Here is a 20,775-nt window from a genome sequence, read left to right as displayed (position 1 = left end):
AGGGAGATGGTGATGAACTCGGAGTGTGTCAAGGAGGATGAGAAAGGCCAACTCATCTTCAAAATGGAGACAGAGGCAACATAAAACTGAAAGAATTCACTCCAGTCACACAGTGTATGTGTCCCATTCATGTGACAGATCCAAGATGCAAATGCAGAGACACAGAGAGCAGATGAATGTTTGCTGGGGTCTGGAGGGAGGGCCGAGTAGGAAGTGACAAAGCAGATGGGATTTCTCCTTACAATGGTTAGATGTCCTTAAAACTACGTGGTAGTGATGTTTGCACAACATGGTGAATGTGCAAAATACCTCTAAATTTTAAAGTTTGAAAAGTTGAAATGGCAAATTTTGTCCTATGTGCCATTTTTTTTTTTTTTTTTTTTTGGTGCTGGGGATTGAACCCAGGGCCTTATGCGTGGGAGGCAAGCACTCTACCAACTGAGCTATATCCCCAGCTCGCTATGTGCCATTTTATACACATTTTTTACTGGTACATGTTCAAATTAACATTAAGTCATTAAAATCATAAAAACTGATTAGGATGGTATCTGAAATGATGTCAGGAACCCACATTATAACTCTTTTGGAGAAATTGGCTTAACAGTTTAATAAACTGTCTTATTCATATCTCAGCTTCACCTCTTATGGACTGGGTGATCTTAGCTTCTCTAAATCTGACATTCCCCTTTGCAAAATTAGCATAAATAATTGCCTCATTTTTTCTTTTAAAAATTAAATATAATGCTTTACATAATAGTTTTAAAAAACAGGCTGACATTGAATAATTATTCGGAACAAAGTAGCTACTTATATCTTTCAGTATTATTATTATTTCTTGTTTTAGATATCAGTTAGAAGTCTGTATTTGGAGGAGGGTTGATCCTGTGGTTTTGTAGTTTCTGGAAATTCTTCCCCTCCCAAATTTTGCCCACTGGAACTCCAAGGGGACATTTGCAAGTTAATAGTAATAAAGGAATTTTATCTGATCTCAGGAGTTGCTTGATTCAAGATTCAGTGGGACCACAGAGAAATTCTCATTAGGCCCTTCTGGTAAGGAAGATGTGGATGTTCCTAAGCACAGAACTCTGGCCTACACCCACTGACAGGTGGATGTCAAGGACCTACAGATGATTGGCAGCCCCAGGAAATGTGATCTGCTTACCTTCAATCTAGTCAGAGTTTCATCAGAGCTGGCCCCTCTGAAGGTGTGTTGAGGAACCTGCAGAGAGAGGCCATGAGCCTCTCCCACCCCATCCCCACAGTATCTCCCCAGACATCTGGGAGGCCCCACTGAAACTCACAGTGCTGTGTGGGTCCTGCTGTTCCACCAAAATGAGGAGTGAGGAGAAAGAGATGTCTCTGACCAGACAAGCTGATGTCCTATCTCCAGATGGGAAACAGTGTGATAGAAAAGAATCTCTGAACCTGGGATCATTTTCTCCTTCCTGTACCACTCCCTCTCTCCTGCCTTTCCTCAGGCAATGGCATGAAGGAAGCTTCACAAGTCCAACAGAAATGAAAATGCTTGCACTAATGCAACAGCTTAGGTGTGGGTATGCACGCACTTGCATGGGTACACACACACATGTACATGGCAGCCTGTGAACAGATACCCAAAGAGAAAGTTTAGGATGCCTGAGAATAAACCTGTTGAGATAACATTGATCAAAATTGCTTCTAAACCTTTAGACATGATGGCAATAAGCAAGGAAATCCTTACCTCATGGTTGCTGTGAAGGAGGCTGCAGTTCTGCAGTGTTTTCAGTTGGGTGGGCTTCTCAGAGACCTGGTCCTCTGTCTGTAGATAGTCTCATAAAGTAGAGTCCCAAGACAGGACTTTATAAGCAACAGATGATGTAATTGGAAGGTGTGTCCTTGCAGGTGGGTTGGAAACTGGAAGTGGATAGTGAAACTAAACCTGGCCAATTCCTGCTACAGAAACTGAAAGTTAAGCAGAGGTGGAGACCCTTCTTTGTTTCCTTCTGAGAACAGGTTGAGAGAAGGCTGCTGACAACAGTTGTCCTGATGTGTGAATTCCTGTCTCCCAGCCTGGGGGACAACCTGGGTACTAGGACATGGGAGGTCCTGCCTATAGGTCCCTGAGCCTATAGCCAGCAGCACCTGTGAAAATGGCTGTGTGAACTTGGAGAAGTCATGCCTCCCCCTCTGCTCCTGTTTGTCCATCTGGAACCAGGGAGTGTTCAGATATGACATAAAATTTTCACATGTCTCAATGGGAATCTTAACCCAGATTTGCTGCCTTTCCCTGAGAGGTGTGTGTGACTAAGTATTCCATCCTTTGCTTACCTTCTGGAGAGTGCTTAGTGTCATAAAGCATCTATGTAGCCTTTGCTTATTCATAGGAATGGAGAAGCCCTATGTGCCAGCATCCTGAGCTTTCAAACAGAGCATGTTAGGCTGAATGACAGTCTGTTTCTCAGTTACAAGCTCTCTATTCTAGCCACTTTAGGTGACCTCATTCCCCAGAAATGGTTCTCATAGCCATGCATGTGAAAACACTCTCCATAGCCATGTGAAGTCCTCTTGGTGGCATGAGAACTGTCCTTGCTCTGCCTTTACCTGCCCAGGGAATCTTCTGAGTTTGTAGGCAGAGACCAAGAACAACCCTGTATTGAGTGTGGGCTTGTTGGTAGAGTTTTGGTTCTTATATTGCTGTCTGCTGAGCTCTGCTTCTCCCAAATTCTCTGGACATTTTTGCATTCTCCTGGCATATGTGGTGATGTAATGATTTTCAGTAGCTTGCAGAAAGTAAACTCACCCAGCTTCAGTTAATTTAATCATGGCAAAGCCCCTTATTGGGAGGAGATATCAGACTTGCTTCCCTAGAAAGCCGAATCTGAATGTGCTGGGCTTGTCATGTATAATTTAGGTACCACTGTCAACCATGTTTTCCCTGTGGCCTGAACATAAAAACAGTGCAATATTTTTCTCAAACAGAGAAGACCATCAAGCAATTGAGCTGGGATAAAGGGAATATGAGATAAAAGATGAAAATTTCTGAAGTTGTTTTTTGCTTTTTGTTTTTTCCTCATAGTTGTTTGGTCAAGAACCATGGTGCAAGGATCAAGTGCCACATTTTATTTGTTTTTCAGTTGAGTGCTTATTGTCAAAAGCATGTTACTGATGGTATAGCGGGACCATGGGTCCTGATTGTGCTGCAGAAACACAGGGACTAGCCAACATTTGGAAATACATCTGCCTCACACCCTACCAAGGAGCAGCAGCCCTTGTGGATTGTCATGGGAGTTGTGGTCTGGAATTTGAACGGCACAGAAAAAAAAGAGAATTGAGGGAGGCAGTTCTGCTTTCCCTCAGCCTTCTTGGTGCAGAGGTGTCTGGTATAGCATATAATGAAGGCCTCCTAAGGAATGTAAAAAGCATTCAGGTTGTTATATATGTGGTCAGGTTGACAGAAATAAATGATAGATTGTTTAGGAATAAAGGTGTTGGGACTGAGAAAATGTGTTATGGCTTAGATATGAGGTGTCCCCAAAAGCTCATATGAGAGGTAATGCAAGAAAGTTTAGATGTGAAGTGATTGGGTTAGGAGAGCCTTAACCTAATCAGTGCATGAATCCACTTGAATCGATTAACTTGGGGAATAACTGTAGGCAGGTAGGGTGAGGCTAGAGGAGGTGGGTGGGTGGGGTGTGCTTTTGGGGTAATATTGTCTGTGGTGAGCTAAGCCTAGTATCTCTCTGCATCCTTATTTTCACATCCTTTGTTGCTTTCCTCCTCATGCCCTTTTGCCTTAATGTTCTGCCTCACCTCTGGCACAGAGCAATGGAGTTGGCCATCTATGGATTGAGACCTCTGAAACAGTGAGCCCCAGCTCCCCAAAACTTTCCCTCCTTTAAATCGTTCTTGTCAGGTCTTTTGGTCATAGTAGCAAAAATGCCAACTAAAACATAACTGACAAACTGAAGATTGCCCTTTGTCTTGGTGAGATGCTTACATGGGGCCTCAGAATCCTAGTACCTCACACCTGTTTCTCACCTCAAAAATGCAGGAAAGAAGATTTTCTGCAATCTACTTTAAGACCAGAACCAAAAGTGACTGCATTTGCTTTCCATAGCATTCTGAAATCTCACTTTTTGTGGTAGAAGAGATGATAGGAGTATATACACACTCAGATAGACTTCCCCATGAGATAATATCTGTTCCTGAGACTCATTCAAAATTCCAAATAAAATGTTTCACAAGTGAATTTCTGTTTCTGCATGCATTTATTCTCTTTAATCATTGCTTACCATGTTTCTACGTTTGCCTACAGCCCTCTCCCCACTTCTCTTCTTCCCTCTTAGTGGGTTACTTAAGCCTCAATGTCTTTGAGACTCCTTTTTTTGGCATGTCCTCATATTTGAGCACATTAATAGTTGTGTATCCCCCTTCCCACCATGTAATCTCTCTTTGTTAAATCAACTTTTCATCACTTTTTCAAAAACCTGACAAGAACAATGTAAAGAGGAAAGATTTACTTTGGCTCATGATTTTAGAGGTTTCAGCTCATGGTCAGGTGGCTCCATTGCTTTGGGCCTGAAGTGAAACAAAACATCATGCAGAAGGGTATGGTGGAGGAAAACTGCTTATCTCATGGCAACAGGGAAGCAGAGAGAGAGGAAGGGTGCAGGGACATGATACAGCTCCCTAGGACACATCCCCAAGGATCCACTCCTTCTAAATAGGTTCTATCTCCTATAAGTTCTACCAAATCCCAATAGTCATACAGCTGTGAATTCCTCAATAAAGTAATCCACTGATGAGGTCAGTGCCCTCATGATCAGTGACCCCCACAAATTTGCACTTCTCTACATTGGTGCTTTGGGAACCAAAGCTTCATCACATTCATCTTTAAGGAATACTTCATTTCCAAATCATAACATTTCACCCTAGTTCATGTCCATTTCATAATGGAAAGTACATTTAGTCCATCTCCCAAGTGTCTCCATAGATTTAATGGTTGTCTGCATTTTCGACAAGTCCAAGTTCAAAGTCTCCTCTCAGACTCAAGGCAACTCTAGCTGTGAGTCTCTATAAAAATAATAAAGCATGTTTCACATTCGCAACATACAATGGTAAGACATGCTCCAAGTAAACATTCCATTCCTGAAAGGGAGGAATGTTGACATTCCTAGTGCATAGTACTAAGCACATAGTACTGAGTGCATAGTACTTTAGTGGCAGTGATCTCTTCAGTATCGACATCCTTGGCCCCAATTGTACGTATGCTTTCCTGGTCAAACTGAAAGTTGTTCAAATCTTTCTGTTTAACTTCTGCTCTCTTTTCTCACTGTAAATGTGATTCAAAGCCGTCAGCAATACACATGCCCCTACCTGAATGCTGTGTTGCCTGGAAATAATCTCCATCAAATTAATTAGTTCATCACCTTTAAACTCAGACTCTCACAAAATCTCATTGCTTGGACAAAATGTAGACAAGTTCTTTGCCATAATGTAACATATGTGGCCTCTAGTTCATTTACCATAGTGCCCTCATTCCTATATGGGAAACTCATCAGCACTGTCTTTACTGTCTGTATCCTTATCAGCATTCTGGGCTTCTGAGTTCATACCAGAATTGTCTATTAAACTCTGCTTATAACTTTCTAGGCGGTTTCTAGCCTGTATCACCAATCTTTCAAACTCCTCTTGCAAACCAGTTCCAATGGCTCTGAACCACATGGTCAAGTATAGTCACAACAATGACCTCTCTATTTGGCACTAATTTTAGATTTTAGTCAGCTTTTTCTCAGCATGATGAAATCCTGGGAAAATGAACTTAGAGAATAAACTTGTATTGTGTCTTACAGCTTAAGAGGTTTTTGTGTGTGAGTTGACTGACTATTTCTTCTGGGCCTGTGGTAAGGTAGTACATCATGGTGGAAATGCATGGTGAGGAGAAGAGTTCACCACATCGCAGATGGGAAACTCAGGATGGGGCATGAGGAGGAGAGAGAGAGAGAGAAAGAGAGACAGGACAGAGAGAGGTGCCAAGATAGAGTCCCCAAGGGTATGCATGCAAAGACTCCTCCCTCCTACTACGGTCCTGCCTCCTACAGTTTCCACCACCTCCCAATATTTCATTCAATTATGAATTCATCTGTGAATTAATCCATTTATGAAGTCAGAGTCCCCATGATCCAATTAATTCCTGAAGATCCACCTTTGAACATGGCTGCATTGGGGATCAAGTCTTCAAAACATGATATTCAGGGGGAACATTTCAGATGGAAGCCATAACAGTCTTATTGCTAGTTTATTTCAGAGACTCAAGTTATTAAGCATTCCAGAGAAAAGATTAAAAAACTCCCCACAAAACAAAAAAGGCTAAAATCTCTCTCTCAAATATCTCTCTCTCTCCTCTCTCTCTCATACACACACACACACACACACACACACACACACACGAAAGTAACAAAGATTTCTGAGCTAGAAAACTCTCACCCTGTATTCCTCCAGCATGGACCCCCTTCATAGGATTCAAATTCCACTCAACCTCACCTAGTTCATAGAGTTTGAGTTTAAACACTTATCTAACTTGCAAACTACCTGGCACATAGAAGCATGTCAAGTAAAGCTAACTGTTGTTATTCTTTTCAGTCATCAAACTAAAAATAATGCTTCCTCTAAAAAAGTTACCTCCTATGTCTTTTCAAACAAGAAGCAGGAAAAGAGCAGCTGCAAGAAGTTTTTCCTCTTAGAAACCTTCCCTGAACACACTGCCTGATGGGAACATTCCTTCTGAACCCTCCAGCCCAGCTCATCTCCCACTCCAGTCCTCACCAATTCCATAAGCTGCCACAGATCCTCCTTGAGGTCATCAGAAGGCTAGGCATAAGTAAAAGTTGCTGAATTAATGGATACAGGCTTAATCCTGTATTCAGCAAATACTCAGGCTGTAAGGAAGTGCCAAACATAAGTAAATTAGAAAACCTCTCTTATTTGAGAGTAAAGTGTATTTAGAATTCTTATGGATAGAGAATAAATGGGCTGTCCATTTCCCAAAGCACTAGATAGCACGTAAAGAAGGGAGGACATGTTTCCCTAGTCCTTGCTCTGAATCTGTCATTGGTTCTGGTCCTGTGAAGATCCATCTCAGGCTGGTTTGTTATTGACCATCTTGCTTAGTGTCTCTTTGAAATAAACAGACCCTTGAACAACATGGGACAGAGAAATATTAAGAGGAGGAAACAGCAAAGTGTATATATGTTTATATTTGCATGTGTGCAGTGCACAGATAATCAGAAAATGGGAACTGGAGAAAATGAAACTTAAAGAAATGAACATCAATACTAGGTTCTGAGTGCTTTCCTGGAAGACCAAGACCATTTCTGCAAGACACTGATAAGTTGTGAGAAGCCACTTCACCTCTGTGAATCTGTTTCCTAGGCTGATAAGAAAGTGATTTGGAATAGCTAAGCAGATCTAAATCCTCACTACACATTACAGTCATGTGCAGGAAAGTCTTACAATAATTCCTACTAGGCCCTGTTCAAGACCAATCGAACTCCTGTCTTAATGTGCAGTGGGATCCCACACTCAGGTAATTGATTTGGCTGTGCACTGGGATCAGATCAGGGCTTCAGGGATCCCTGATGTCTATTGTATGTCTGAAATGGTCTTGTTCAGTGTGTGGGATCCAATCCCTGGCCCCACTTCCCTTGAGGTCAATATCCAGTGTCTTCCATACTTTGTGTTCTGCCTGCTAACACAGTGAACAAGGACTCATTCTCTTCTTGATCCATAGGATGGCAATTCTGAATGATATATTATTATTATGTAATTGTAATTTTTATCATAACACTAATAATTATTATTATATGGAGAGATACTATTTTTGCTAAAATGTCTCAAATATCCAATTGCAGATGATTGGGGAATGTGAACTACACAGAATTCCCCTACCATTTCTAAGGCCATGACTTGTGGTCTAAAGTCTCTTATGAGTGTGCTAAAGACCATGTAGAATAGGGAACGGTGCTGTGACTGCCTGTTGAATGCTGGTGTCTCCTGGGTGTGAGGGTACATGCCTGTAATTCCATTTCTTTAAGAGGCTACAGCAGGAGCATCGCAAGTTTGAGGCCAGCCTAGTGGGACCAAAAAAAAAAAAAAAAAAAAAATGTTTCTAAAGGGCTGGGAATATCACTCAGTGTAGAGTGCTTGCTTGCCTAGCATGTGCACCCCCTCCACACACACACACACACCACACACACACACACACAATAACGAATTTCTTGTTAGAATCAGATTCAATCCCTAGATCATGTTGCTTTCTATAGTGGACTTTTCTGTATTCTTGTGCATCTGTCAAATTAACATATACTGCAGAAGTTGCTGTACTTGTTTGGATTAATGGTAGTTAAATGAAAGCATTGCGTATCCTTGGAGAATGTACAGGATGTTTCCATGCTAGGATCACAAAGGGTAAAGGCTTCACCGAAGCCACCAGTCCATTTATGCTTTCTTGCATCTTTGACTTTCCTTAGAGTTTTCAGTTCATCATGTAAGTCAGGTTTCAAGTCATTTCTCCTCAAGATTTAAAATTTGGTATTGGACATTTGGAACATTTTTGTCACTCCACATCTTATCCTCACCTAAATTTATTCGATCAGAAGGATATTCTTAGATTTAGCCTGCTTTTCAAAATATGTAACTCAGTGTTTTGACTACTGTATGAAAATATGCTCACAGTTTTTGAGATTATTCTTAAATTGCTTCTGATCACATTCATGAAGAAAGGACTCTGACAGCAGAAATCATTTTTATAAAAGGTCTGATGATTTTTCACACATATTTGTGTATCTTCAAGGGACCACTCTGCCCACCTTGAACCACAATTGGCTTACTGCAAAGTACTCAAGTACTGACAAAATTTTATGTCAATGTTTTACATTTCAGGTTCTTTTTGAAACAATGATAACTCACAGGAAGTGCCAGGAAGGTTCTTTGTTCCTTCATCTGATTTCTCACAATGGCAATATTTTACATAACTGAAGTACAGTATTAAAACCAGGAAAATGAACTTGACACTATGTTTGTATTTTAAAATGGAATGTAATAAGCTCATCTTATAAATTCAGGTACTCAGGATTTCTATTTAACTGAGTCCCTCTTATGTCTCTATGTTTTTCTCTCAATAGATATCTCTTTTTCTGAGACCAATTTCATTCTTCATGTCATCTCTTCTAAAATGCACAGAATTGCAAAAGTAAAAAAACAAAAAAAAAAAAAAAACTTGCTGTATGTGGTCAACAATGTTGTCCATGTGTAATGCTTTCTGAAAATTCTCCTCTGTCTCTCTGTACTGGCCTATTTCTGCATACATTTCAGCCAGGTGAACATTAGCCATCTCTAATGTTGGCCTTAGTCTTAGAGTCTCTTGAAACAAACAAAAAGCCTTCCAGAATGATTGTGAACAGAGAGGAGCAATTTCTCTTTCTTTCTCTCTCTCCCTCTTCTTTCCCTACTCCACCTCTCTTAAATAAAGTATATCTTTATTTAAAGTGATGGAGTGAAGCTTTGGTGTATTAAAACTCCCTGGGAACCCTGCCTCTTGTATGGGTTTATCCTCCATCTCATGCATATTTTGGCTCATTTATCTCATTCTACTTTGCTTTTTGGATATTAGTATTTGCACTTTTATCCAAATGTTTTATCATGCACATTGTCAAGTAGAGAAAATAGAATTTTAAAAGGTGCTCTCACGTACCTACTTATATGTAATGTGAGTGTGTATGTGTATGTGCCACTGGTCAATTTCATGCCTCAGGGATCCAATTCCATGACTTGTAAAACTGAACACCTCCTGTCTTTTCTAAAGACTTTGATAGTGTTTGTATTTGCATGACTCTCTTTGCCTCAGGTCTTGTAGTGGTGCATCAGTTGATTCTACAGTTTTCTGTTTTCACCCAAACAGGGAGTATACATATTTTTTGAAGTTACCAACCAAATATGCTCAAAAAATTTGTGATCTTATAACATTTTGCTGAACATATATAGTTGATGGGAAAATATTTCAGGATTTCACGTGGTCTTGTTCAAGTGTCTGTAGATGATCTTCAACATTACTGTGCCCAAACTCCACCCTTGGAGAAAGCTAATGCGCCATCTTTTCAATGTGTGTTGTGCATAATTTGCAGCCCTGTTACAGTTACAGTTTTCTGTTTCTCCACAAAAATTTTAATAAAAACTTTTCATTATTTATTAGTGCATATTAATTGTACAAAGTAACCAGTTCCTTTACGACATTTTCATATATATATATGACAAACTTTGTATCTACTGAATCTATTACCCTGCCTTACCCCTTCTCTCCCTTCCCTTACACACTTCCTTTCGTACATATCTTTTGTTATGTGGCCTACAAAATACAATCAAAGAGTGGGTTTTTGGCAAATTTTAATGAATATTTTAGGTCAAGTGAAAAAAGGAAATCATATCACACACCTAATAAACACCTAAAAACTATATGAGGCTATTTATGTTATTTTCAGCTTGCACATTCCAGACAGTTTTTTTTTTTTTCTTTCCCTAAAACATCAAAAGTCTTGGTAATGGTGAATAAACTTCCGGCTACGTGTGTGGGTCAGTTTTTTCATTGCTGTGACCAAAAGACCTGAAAAGAACGATTTTAGAGGAGAAAATGTAGTTGTCTTGCTCTTAGATCTTAAAAGTGCCTCAAGTTATCTGGTCACAAAAAAGTAACCCTTTCTGTTGAATTCTCCATTGTCCAGGACACCAGCTACACTGAGGGTGGACGCTGTTCACGTCCAGGGCACAGTCATTAGGAAAATGATCCTTGTGGGTCCAGCAGCTGCTTGGTGCTCATACAGGATAACCATCCACGGCCACCGAGTGCAGGGATGCAAGGAAGGATGGATGCTCCTGGCCTCGACACCAAGGAAGCAGGGAAGGCAGGGCCAGGCAGGCAGGAGAGACAGCATGTGTCGTCTCCATCTACTTTTTATTTCATCAGTACACATTTTTGGAGGCAGCAAGTAGGAAAGCTTGTTGTTCAATTGAGTTATGAGTGGATTAAAGGGGGAACGGTGCCCCTTCCTTCAAAACATGGCGTTCAGCTGAGCAGTGAGCCTCAGAGCCCTCTCATAGCACAGCAGGGCCTCCTTCACTTCCCCTTTCAATTTGTGGCTGAGCCCCAGGAGGCTGACACTCTCCACAACACATATATTCCGGCGAACACGACTATTGGCCAGTTTTTCTAAGGCACTTATAAGTCTTTCCCTGGCAAAGGACATTTCTTCTATCTTTAGACCTTTTAAATAATGGGTGATGGCTTTGTCTTCAGATCTCATGTGAAATTGTTGGAAACGGCCATAGTGGTAATGAATGTCTTGCTGCATGTGGTCAGCAATGTTGTCCATGCATAATGCTTTCTGAAAATTCTCCTCTGCCTCTCTGTACTGGCCTATTTCTGCATACATTTCAGCCAGGTAAACATAAGCCATCTCTAATGTTGGCCTGAGTCTTAGAGTCTCTTGAAATTCATTTATAGCTTGTTGAACCAATGTGTCCACATTTCTCTTTCTTTCCTTCTAGGGTTCATATTTGTAGCTTTCTTCACTTGAACATTTTTGCCCTGTAGCATAGCCCTATCTGATAATGCAGATAAGCAGAATTGGGTCTTGCCTCCAAGGCCTTCTGAAGGAGCTGAATAGCTCTATCCACACAGCCTTTTTGCGGTAAAATTTGCTTGCATATTGAAAGACATAGGTCTGGGAGGACATGTTGTTCAGAGCTTCCTCAATGTAGTGTTCTCCCTCAGCTTCCTGTCCTATATCTTGGAGCTTCAGGGCAAGGAGAACCTTAATGTATGTATCTTCTGGGTTGAGCCTGACAGCCTTCCTTAGGGGGTCTAGAGAAATTACATTTCTATTATATGTTCAACGAAAGGTGGTGATGGCGAACCCCATGCTGAATTCAGGGTTTTCAGGCTCCACTGCCAGAGCCTTCTCAAAGCAGGCCTTGGCCCGCTTGTAATACTGTCCTCCACACTTCAGCAAGGCCCATCCTTCCTCACAGTCCATCTCAGGAGACTCCAGCCTGTAGCGGGAGGGACTTGCCAACTTCTTGCAAGTGTTCTCCACCTTGTCCAGGTAAACCTGGGCTTCTGCCCATCTGCCCATGTGGTGATACACCCAGGCATAGTTGCCCCAGGTCACCAGGCTTCTCATGTCTGCCTGGTCTGCGTGCTCCCTCTGGATCAAGTCTTCAGCTTCTCTCAGGGTCTGCAGGGCTTCCTCATCCTGGCCTTTCAGGTGCTTCACATACGCCAGGAGGTTGTATATCCCCACATTGTATTTGGTGTCTAGGAACTCAATCTCTTCCAAGACCCTGCTTTCTAAATCTGGCATTTCATTGTCTTCAAATAGCAGCCCCCATGTGAAGTGACATCTCAACTGTCCCAGCCTGTCCTGGATCCCATGATCATCAGTATTCTCACTGTGAAACAAAAGCAGATTTTATCTGTTAGGTGGGAAACAGCCATAAGAAAACCCCAATGAAACACCTTGTACAATTTAGTGCAAAAATTTTCACGTGTAATTAGATTTCATTGTGCATGAAGAGGGATTATAGTTTGCTTGACTTCATAGGGTTGTTCTGGTACATTGTAAGCAAGTCACCAGTCCATTTATTTAGATTCCCATTTGTAAAATTATGATAACAATAGGAGTTTTCACATGGCCTTTGGGAACATTAACAAGCCTACCTTTGGAAAGCACTTACATCATATCACATGCTATGTAACAATTTCTTATGTAACTATTAGTTAAAAATAAGAGCACTGAGTGGACATGAGAACTTTAGTGAACATTTTTGACTTCAGGACTATAGCGTGCGTGAATAGAACTGATGAAGACTACTGAATTGAGAATACTATTTGACAAAGGCTTTTTGTCCTCTCTGAGGAATGAACGCAAGGCCTCATACATTCTAGGCAATTTCTTTACCACTGAGCTACATCCCCAGCTCTTTGTAGTTTATTTAATAGAAGGTCTTGCTAACTTGCGCAGGCTGGGTTCCTCCTGGCATAACTCCTGGGTAGCTGGGAATACAGAAGCACAACCTTGCTTGGCTTTTTTTTTTTTTTTTTAACTATTACTTGGAAATAAATATAAAATCATGATAGTGTGAGAAGATCCAGTGTCTTATACCCAATTTCTCCCAGTAATTATAACTTATACAACTCTAGTACAATATCAACACAAGCTACTGATTTGGGTACCACAAGGTGTGTGTACAGTTCTACCATTCTTGCAGAAAGTCAACCTCTGGAAGCACCACACTGATCCAGATGGAGATCTGCTCCATCACCACAACATCATCATCTACCCTTACAGGCATACCAGTGGCCTCTTTTGCTGCATTCCTCAGAAATTCATAGCCGTTATAACTAAAAAGGTGTTCTTTATGTCTGTATTTTGTTATTTCAAAATGTCAGGTAAGTGGTGAATGTTATACAAAGGGGTGGTTCAACACATAAAATCAAATACATAACTATCGTGAGCAGAGTGACAGAAAAAAAAGACAGGTTTGCATCGACTGGTGCAGAAAACCCATCGACAACATTTACCTCCCTATCGGATAAGAAGCACTCAACAGATGGAAAACAGAAGGAAACTTCCTTAAGACAATAAAGGTGCATATGAAAAGCCCACAGCTAGTATCATCCTCAATGAAGAAACACTGAAAGCTTTTCTCTAAGATCTGGAACAAGGTAAGGATTCCAACTTTCACCTTTTCTAGTCAACATAAATCTGATATGTACAAGAGTCTGAGGAGGACACACGGAACTGTTACAACTAATAAAAAAATTAAGCACAGTGGTAGGATACAAAATCAGTATGCAAAACTCAGTTGTGTTCTAAAAAAGCGATGAACAGATGAAATGAAGAAAACAATCCTATTTACAATAGTGTGGAGAAGATAAAGTACTTAGGAATAAACTCAATCAAGGAGGCAAAGGAGACTACAGTGAACCCTGCAAGCTATTTTTGAGAGAAGACACACAACAAAGTGAGGCATCCCAAATTCATAGGTCAGAAGCTTAATATTGCTAAGTTGTCAGTACTACCCAAAGTGAGCTACAGATTCAGTGCAAATCCTACCAACATCCAATGAAAGTTTCTTTCAGGAGTAGAAAATGTCATCCTAAAATTTATATGGTGTTTCAAAGGGACTGAAGTAGCCAAAATAATCTAGAGAACCAAGAACAAAATTGGATATCTCAGACTTTCTGATTTCAAAGGTTACTACAAAGCTACAGTAATCAAAACATTGTGGAATGGCAGAATGAAGACAGTAGAAACACAAACCAATGCAAGAAAAGGGAAATCTTGGAAATAAACACTTGAGTATAGGATTTCATTGGTCAGCCAAGGCTGCCATAAATAGCATAAGATGGTAGACATCTTCTCACAGTTCAGGAAGCTAGAATTCCCAGGTCAAGTTATGCTTGGGTTCCTAGCAAGTGCTTTCTCATGTATGAATGGCCACCTTCTTGGTACATCCTCACTGACCATCTCTCCGTCATTTGGACCCAGAGAACCTGGGTGTCTCTTCCCCTTTTTCTAATGAAATTGGCCCTACAGAAACTTTCTATGTTTTCCCTTAATCTTTACTACCTTTTCTAGACCCTATTTCAAGGGACTGTCACATGAAGGTTAGATTTAGAGATTTCAACTTGTGATTTGGGGAGGGGACACAATTTAGTTCAGAACTATGGTGAAGTGAGTTTTGACAAGAGTGTCAAGGCCACTCCCTGGGAGAAAGGACAGTCTTTACAACTAATGTGGGAAAACTGGAAAACCAATTGCACAATGAGTTGGGCCCCTACCTTTTGCCATATAACAAAACTACTCAAAACAAATCAAAAACCTAAATGTGAGACTAAAACTATAAAACTTGCAGAGGAAAATATAAGGGAAAAGCTTCATGACATTGCATTTGACAATGCTTTCTTGGCTGTGACATCAAAATCACAGGAAACAATAGAAAAAGAGATAAGTTGGACTTGACCAAAATTAAGAATTCTTGTGCATCAAAGGACATTGCATGACCGATGTGATCCTATAATATGTACAATCAGAAAAATGAGAAATTATACTCCATTTATATATGATTTATCAAAATGCATAAATACATTCTATTCTATGTACTACCATTTAGAACAAATTTTTAAAAAAATTTTAAAGGACACCATCAACTGAGTGATTAAAACAACTCCTAGAATTATAGAAAAGATTTGCAATCACTATCTGAAATGCTCTGTATCTTCAGCATTTGACGCTCAAAACAATTGGAAAGAAACTAACACTTGTACACAGATTTTTTTAAAGTAATATTTTTTTAGTTGTGGATGGATTTTATTTATTTATTTATATGCAGTGCTGAGAATCGAACCCACTGCCTCACATGCTAGGCAAGCATACTACTGAGTCACAACCCCAGGCCCTCTACATGGATGTTTATTGCAGTATTATATATAGCCAAAGATGAGATGAAAACTACACAAATATTCATCAATTGATGAATGGATAAGCAAAATGTCATATATCCATACAACTGAGTATTATTCAGTCCTGGAAAGAAATGAAGACTGATTTATGTTACAATCGGGAAGAGCCTTTGAATCGTGATGATCTCCAAGTATGGGGTGCACACCTGTAATCCCAGCTAACAAGGAGGCTGAGGTAGGAGGATTACAAGCCTGAGTGAGGCTACCCTGGTACTCTTATGAAGATAAAATTTCAAAAAGGGCTAGGAATATAGCTCAATGGTACAGTGCTTGCTGAGAGAGGCCGTGGGTTCAATGTGCAGTGCTACCCCTGTGAAAAGCCAAAACTATGTTAGATGAAGGAAGACAGTACAAAAGGACATTGTAGTGTCTTTTTTTTTTTTTCTTATTTAGTTTTGAGGTTTTCCTCCTGAGTGGTTGTAAACTCTAGTCCTGCTCTGACATAGCTTCAGGGTGTTTGTCCTGGCTGTCTGCAGTGTGCCTTCCATGGGTGTACTTCTTTATTCTGGTGTACAGCCCAATGCCGGTGTATCTCACCCATGACTAGGTGTCCCCACACAGCAAACCTGCTTATACAGGCAGACCCTCCAGTGGCTCCTGTCTGATCTTGTCCACTTTATTCACAACAAAGTAACTACTGTCTAGAAAAGTGAACTGCAGACATGTCCATCAGGTAACACATGGAGGTAGCCATTCCAAGAAATAGGTGAAATGACAAGCAAGTTCCCATTTATAGGTCCCAGAGGAAAACAGCAAGATACTGTAGGGACAACAGGAAGTGGAGAACTTCAAGACATATATGCTCAACCAGGGTGGAGATCAAAAGAGAAAGAGGACTCCCTCTATAGGACAATCCTCTATGGGGTCCAGGGCTTCACTCAGGTGGGAATCTGCAGAGAGTTCTAATTGGCGGACTTAGAGCAAATGGTTCTAGATCCATGGGATCATGCTACCACTGAGAGGTCATACTGCAGCCAGTTGTGAAGGGCTTGGGGATCAGTAGGGTGAATCTCCTAAGGTGGCATTATGATTGGTCCCAAAGGGAGGTCCCAAAGAACTGTGTTACCAGGAGGTGTTGCACAAGGCAGATGTCTGGATCAATCACACAAGGTTCAGGGAGATGGTGATGAACTGGGAGTGTGTCGAGGAGGATGAGAAAGGCCAATCATCTTCAAAATGGAGACAGAGGCAACATAAAACTGAAAGAATCACTCCAGTCACACAGTGTATGTGCCATTCATGTGACAGATCCAAAGATGCAAATGCAGAGACACAGAGAGCAGATGAATGTTGCTGGGGTCTGGAGGGAGGGCCAGTAGGAAGTGACAAAGCAGATGGGATTTCTCTTACAATGGTTAGATGTCCTTAAACTACGTGGTAGTGATGTTTGCACAACATGGTGAATGTGCAAAATACCTCTAAATTTTAAAGTTTGAAAAGTTGAAATGGCAAATTTTGTCCTATGTGCCATTTTTTTTTTTTTTTTTTTTGGTGCTGGGGATTGAACCCAGGGCCTTATGGTGAGGCAAGCACTCTACCAACTGAGCTATATCCCCAGCTCGTATGTGCCATTTTATACACATTTTTACTGGTACATGTTCAAAAACATTAGTTATTAAAACATAAAAACTGATTAGGATGGTATCTGAAATGATGTCAGGAACCCACATTAACTCTTTTGGAGAAATTGGCTTAACAGTTTAATAAACTGTCTTATTCATATCTCAGCTTCACCTCTTATGGACTGGGTGATCTTAGCTTCTCTAAATCTGACATTCCCTTTGCAAATTAGCATAAATAATTGCCTCATTTTTCTTTTAAAAATTAAATATAATGCTTACATAATAGTTTTAAAAAACAGCTGACATTGAATAATTATTCGGAACAAAGTAGCTACTTTATATCTTTCAGTATTATTATTATTTCTTGTTTTAGTATCAGTTAGAAGTCTGTATTTGGAGGAGGGTTGATCTGTGGTTTTGTAGTTTCTGGAAATTCTTCCCCTCCCAAATTTTGCCCACTGGAACTCCAAGGGGACATTTGCAAGTTAATAGTAATAAAGGAATTTTATCTGATCTCAGGAGTTGCTTGATTCAAGATTCAGTGGGACCACAGAGAAATTCCATTAGGCCCTTCTGGTAAGGAGATGTGGATGTTCCTAAGCACAGAACTCTGGCCTATACCCACTGACAGGTGGATGTCAAGGACCTACAGATGATTGGCAGCCCCAGGAAATGTGATCTGCTTACTTCAATCTAGTCAGAGTTTCATCAGAGCTGGCCCCTCTGAAGGTGGTTGAGGAACCTGCAGAGAGAGGCCATGAGCCTCTCCCACCCATCCCCACAGTATCTCCCCAGACATCTGGGAGGCCCCACTGAAACTCACAGTGCTGTGTGGGTCCTGCTGTTCCACCAAAATGAGGAGTGAGGAGAAAGAGATGTCTCTGACCAGACAAGCTGATGTCCTATCTCCAGATGGGAAACAGTGTGATAGAAAAGAATCTCTGAACCTGGGATCATTTTCTCCTTCCTGTACCACTCCTCTTCCTGCCTTTCCTCAGGCAATGGCATGAAGGAAGCTTCACAAGTCCAACAGAAATGAAAATGCTTGCACTAATGCAACAGCTTAGGTGTGGGTATGCACGCACTTGCATGTACACACACACATGTACATGGCAGCTGTGAACAGATACCAAAGAGAAAGTTTAGGATGCCTGAGAATAAACCTGTTGAGATAACATTGATCAAAAATTGCTTCTAAACCTTTAGACATGATGGCAAATAAGCAAGGAAATCCTTACCTCATGGTTGCTGTGAAGGAGGGCTGCAGTTCTGCAGTGTTTTCAGTTGGGTGGGCTTCTCAGAGACCTGGTCCTCTGTCTGTAGATAGTCTCATAAAGTAGAGTCCCAAGACAGGACTTATAAGCAACCGATGATGTAATTGGAAGGTGTGTCCTTGCAGGTGCGTTGGAAACTGGAAGTGGATAGTGAAACTAAACCTGGCCAATTCCTGCTACATGAAACTGAAGTTAAGCAGAGGTGGAGACCCTTCTTTGTTTCCTTCTGAGAACAGGTTGAGAGAAGGCTGCTGACAACAGTTGTCCTGATGTGTGAATTCCTGTCTCCCAGCCTGGGGGACAACCTGGGTACTAGGACATGGGAGGTCCTGCCTATAGGTCCCTGAGCCTATAGCCAGCAGCACCTGTGAAAATGGCTGTGTGAACTTGGAGAAGTCATGCCTCCCCCTCTGCTCCTGTTTGTCCATCTGGAACCAGGGAGTGTTCAGATATGACATAAAATTTTCACATGTCTCAATGGGGAATCTTAACCGAGATTTGCTGCCGTTTCCCTGAGAGGTGTGTGTGACTAAGTATTCCATCCTTTGCTTACCTTCTGGAGAGTGCTTAGTGTCCTAAAGAATCTATGTAGCCTTTGCTTATTCATAGGAATGGAGAAGCCCTATGTGCCAGCATCCTGAGCTTTCAAACAGAGCATGTTAGGCTGAATGACAGTCTGGTTTCTCAGTTACAAGCTCTCTATTCTAGCCACTTTAGGTGACCTCATTCCCCAGAAATGGTTCTCATAGCCATGCATGTGAGAACACTCTCCATAGCCATGTGAAGTCCTCTTGGTGGCATGAGAACTGTCCTTGCTCTGCCTTTACCTGCCCAGGGAATCTTCTGAGTTTGTAGGCAGAGACCAAGAACAACCCTGTATTGAGTGTGGGCTTGTTGTAGAGTTTTGGTTCTTATATTGCTGTCTGCTGAGCTCTGCTTCTCCCAAATTCTCTGGACATTTTTGCATTCTCCTGGCATATGTGGTGATGTAATGATTTTCAGTAGCTTGCAGAAAGTAAACTCACCCAGCTTCAGTTAATTAATCATGGCAAAGCCCCTTATTGGAGGAGATATCAGACTTGCTTCCCTAGAAAGCCGAATCTGAATGTGCTGGGCTTGTCATGTATAATTTAGGTACCACTGTCAACCATGTTTTCCCTGTGGCTGAACATAAAACAGTGCAATATTTTTCTCAAACAGAGAAGACCATCAAGCAATTGAGCTGGGATAAAGGGAATATGAGATAAAAGATGAAAATTTCTGAAGTGTTTTTTGCTTTTGTTTTTTTCCTCATAGTTGTTTGGTCAAGAACCATGGTGCAAGGATCAAGTGCCACATTTTATTTGTTTTTCAGTTGAGTGCTTATTGTCAAAAGCAGGTTTACTGATGGTATAGCTGGACCATGGGTCCTGATTGTGCTGCAGAAACACAGGGACTAGCCAACATTTGGAAATACATCTGCCTCACACCCTACCAAGGAGCAGCAGCCCTTTGTGGATTGTCATGGGAGTTGTGGTCTGGAATTTGAACGGCACAGAAAAAAAAGAGAATTGAGGGAGGCAGTTCTGCTTTCCCTCAGCCCTTCTTGGTGCAGAGGTGTCTGGTATAGCATATAATGAAGGCCTCCTAAGGAAGTAAAAAGCATTCAGGTTGTTATATGTGTGTCAGGTTGACAGAAATAAATGATAGATTTGTTTAGGAATAAAGGTGTTGGGACTGAGAAAATGTGTTATGGCTTGGATATGAGGTGTCCCCCAAAAGCTCATATGAGAGGTAATGCAAGAAAGTTTAGATGTGAAGTGATTGGGTTAGGAGAGCCTTAACCTAATCATTGCATGAATCCACTTGAATCGATTAACTTGGTGGAATAACTGTAGGCAGGTAGGGTGAGGCTAGAGGAGGTGGGTGGGTGGGGGGTGTGCTTTTGGGGTATATATTGTCTGTGGTGAGCTAAGCCTAGTATCTCTCTGCATCCTTATTTTCACATCCTTTGTTGCTTTCCTCCTCATGCCCTTTTGGCCTTAATGTTCTGCCTCACCTCTGGCACAGAGCAATGGAGTTGGCCATCTATGGATTGAGACCTCTGAAACAGTGAGCCCCAGCTCCCCAAAACTTTCCCTCCTTTAAATTGTTCTTGTCAGGCTTTTGGTCATAGTAGCAAAAAATGCCAACTAAAACATAACTGACAAACTGAAGATTGCCCTTTGTCTTGGTGAGATGCTTACATGGGGCCTCAGAATCCTAGTACCTCACACCTTGTTTCTCACCTCAAAAATGCAGGAAAGAAGATTTTCTGCCATCTACTTAAGACCAGACCCAAAAAGTGACTGCATTTGCTTTCCATAGCATTCTGAAATCTCACTTTTTTGTGGTAGAAGAGATG

The 20,775-nt window shown here is 41.1% G+C and overlaps 1 pseudogene; it reads right to left on the bottom strand.

Moving 5' to 3' along the window:
* Positions 1–11,006: 11,006 nt before the first annotated feature.
* LOC124985365 (interferon-induced protein with tetratricopeptide repeats 1B-like) lies at positions 11,007–18,371 on the bottom strand (annotated as a pseudogene).
* Positions 18,372–20,775: the final 2,404 nt, after the last annotated feature.

This window comes from Sciurus carolinensis, chromosome 5 (genome assembly GCF_902686445.1).
Source record: "Sciurus carolinensis chromosome 5, mSciCar1.2, whole genome shotgun sequence".
Taxonomy (NCBI): Eukaryota; Metazoa; Chordata; class Mammalia; order Rodentia; family Sciuridae; genus Sciurus; species Sciurus carolinensis.
This window is presented reverse-complemented; position numbering and strand designations above follow the sequence as displayed.